This window comes from Tubulanus polymorphus, chromosome 5 (genome assembly GCF_964204645.1).
Source record: "Tubulanus polymorphus chromosome 5, tnTubPoly1.2, whole genome shotgun sequence".
In the NCBI taxonomy this organism is placed as follows: domain Eukaryota; kingdom Metazoa; phylum Nemertea; class Palaeonemertea; order Tubulaniformes; family Tubulanidae; genus Tubulanus; species Tubulanus polymorphus.
Window position 1 is genome coordinate 11748249 of NC_134029.1, and position 3403 is coordinate 11751651.

Here is a 3403-nt window from a genome sequence, read left to right on the forward strand (position 1 = left end):
AGTGTTTATGAAACTGCTTCTAGTCAGCATTGTTTTCTCCACCCATATAATATTTATGTTGCCCATGAAAGTAAGTGCATACATATACAAACGACGTCCTGTTAGAAAGTGTGTTTCTAGTTTATTGGTTACAGTTCTATGTTTGAATGTTGCAGTTTTCAGAATAAATATATAACTGTATTTATGAAATAATAATTCCACCCAGTGTTTTCGTTAAATTGATTTTCAGTTTGAGGATTTATTATCGAGGATCCGAAATGACTTATCTGGACAGTTATATCAACTGCTCCTAATAGATAGACAAAAGTAGTGAGATATTTTAAATCCTAATTTAAATAAAAAGTATTAAAAATTACATATCTTTAACTAGCTAGTGAATTCTATTATATTTTTAATATTTTCTTTTGCAATTCTAATTAACACTAGATTAAATAGATTTTGATAAGAATTGAATAAAAATTACATATCTTCAAATAGCTATTCAAATCTAGTTAATACTAGAATTCTTTAACTTCAAATAGCTAGTATTGAAAATTCTTTAACTTTATCTAGCTAGTATCATTTGAAGAATACTTATAATATTTTTTCGCTTTTTTCTCTTAATATAAATGTCAAAGAAATCGAGTAAAATAGTATTGATATTGAAAAGACAATTGAAGATTTAGGTATTACAGATAATAAAGATACAGTTGTTACTTATTGTATTCAAAATAAAAATATTGACTATAAATACTATTTAACATGTAAGCATCATCTAGAATTATTAATTGCCAGCGGAAAGTGCAACGAAAATAGAATTTTTAGCTTTTCAAGAATTAGATAAAATGAAACCAGATCAAACATTTTATCAAGTAATCAAACATTTAAAAATATACGAAGAAGCTAGATTAGTTAGAATAAATGACTCTATAAGTGATGGAATAGTAAAATGTTATTCTAAGTTATGTCACCGGATAATACCAATTGATGATGAAAATAAATTATATACTGATTTAAAAAATGATTACTTAGTTATGACCGAACTCCAAAAATGGGTTGGATACGCTTCATTCCGATTAGGCGGAATAATGATATTAATTTCTACTGGCGTAATAACATTTTCTAATTTCAAACCTACAGTAAATAAACCAGATAGTTTCGAATCAGATAATAAATCAGAAGATATTGAATCAGAACAAAAATTAACTAAAAATATTGCTGCAAAGCAGCGATAACGGGTTTTCTGCACAGTCTTGGAATCCTGGTCAACGGTGGATTTCAACGGGCGATAAACCAAAATAATGAATTGTCGCGGGCGATAAAACCATAATAATAAATTGTCGCGGGCGTTAAAACCAAAATATTGAATTGTCGCGGGCGATAAAACCAAAATAATGGATTGTCGCGGATGACAAAAACAAAATATTGAATTGTTGCGTGCGACAAAACCAAAATAATGAATTGTCGCGCGCGACAAAACAAAAAAAAAGAATTGTCGCGGGCGATAAAACCAAAATATTGAATTGTCGCGGGCGACAGAACCAAAATAATGAATTGTCGCGGGCGATAAAACCAAAATAATGAATTGTCGCGGGCGATAAAACCAAAATAATGAATTATCGCGGGCGACAAAACCAAAAAATGAATTGTTGTGAGCGACAAAACCAAATGAATTGTCGCGGGCGACACAACCAAAAAAAAGAATTGTCGCGGGCAATAAAATCAAAATATTGAATTGTCAGGGGCAATAAAACCAAAATAATGAATTGTCGCGGGCGATAAAACCAAAATATTGAACTGTCGCGGGCAACAAAACCAAAATATTGAATTGTCGCTGGCAACAAAACCAAACTAATGAATTGTCGCGGGCAATAAAACCAAAATAATGAATTGCCACGGGCGATAAAACCAAAATATTGAATTGTCGCGGGCGACAGAACCAAAATAATGAATTGTCACGGGCGATAAAACCAAAATAATGAATTATCACGGACGATACAACCAAAATATTGAATTGTCGCGGGCGACAAAACCAAAAAAAATTGTCGCGGGCGACAAAAACAAAATATTGAATTGTCGCGGGCGACAAAACCTAAATAATGAATTCCTGCGGGCGATAAAACCAAAATAATGAATTGTCGCGGGCATCAAAACCAAAATATTGAATTGCTGCGGGTGAAAAAACCAAACTAATGAATTGTCGCAGGCAATAAAAACCAAAATAATGAATTGTCGCAGGCGATAAAACCAAAATATTGAATTGTCGCGGGCGACAAAACCAAAATTATTGATTTGTCGCGTTATTTTAGTTTTTCGTTTGTCGTAATGTCGCCCTCATTTGCATGTCCATGTTTTTTTTACGCATGGCCCTTATCAGCCACCATACTAAAGCCTTAAGGTCGCGTAAAATACTCGGGTGTTGTCATATCGCGGAAAGACGGAATCGCGGAATTTTACAAAAACGCGGAATTTCTTCATTTTTACTATAGTAAACGGGTTTTCCCACGGGGATACCCACTGTCGGACAGGGCACCGGACCCAGGTTTTCAACACCGGGAATTAGTATTTGATAATTTATTATATCGCCAGTCAACAACTTAACGATACTGTTTCAAATAATGGAGAACCTACGCAATACGTGCTTTGCGAATTCAGTGATTCAGAGTATCGCTGCATTAACTGAAGGAATCCAAATCGATGGTACCTAAACGTAGGATTTGTGATGACACCATGGGTCATTCTCAAGGACTCACTTCCGAGTTAAGATGTGACTCTGGTCTCTGGATTTAAAACATTGGAAATGAATTGATTCTAAGTAACTCAGAGTTAACTCAAAACTGTGGAACTGGATCGATGTCAGACGAAAATAAATATACATTATGTATATTTCATTCTGGCTTAGGATTGTTCATGCGTGTTGTGTGTCTACATTGTTGTTATAAGCGAAATAATGTGGTTTATCTTTTAGAATTAAATGATATGAAAGATTATAAAATGGCTTCGTTTTTTTTTTAATGTTTACTTTGTGACTGCTATAACATATATGTTCCTATGCTGATTATTTGGGTCAAAAGAATCTTATTGGTACCGGTACTGGACGGCCGTAAAATTATAATAATTTCAAAGGAATTTGAACCGGTACTTGTTTGGTCGTAGGATTTCATGTTTGCAACCATCTACAACTACGGTCCGACACCGCGAACGTGCTTAATATTTATCTGATAATATTCGTTTCTGAAGTTCTCAAAAAGTCGATGAACTTCGATAACCGAAGTTTGCCTAATAGAAATAGACATTAGGTGCCTGGTCTCTTTCACCTCACTTGATTCTGACTTCTTCTACAGGTGGCAGCCAGTCAACGGTATCGTAATATAATAATTCCATATAAAATTGCCTGCAAATAATGGGATTCGAACCTAAGTCG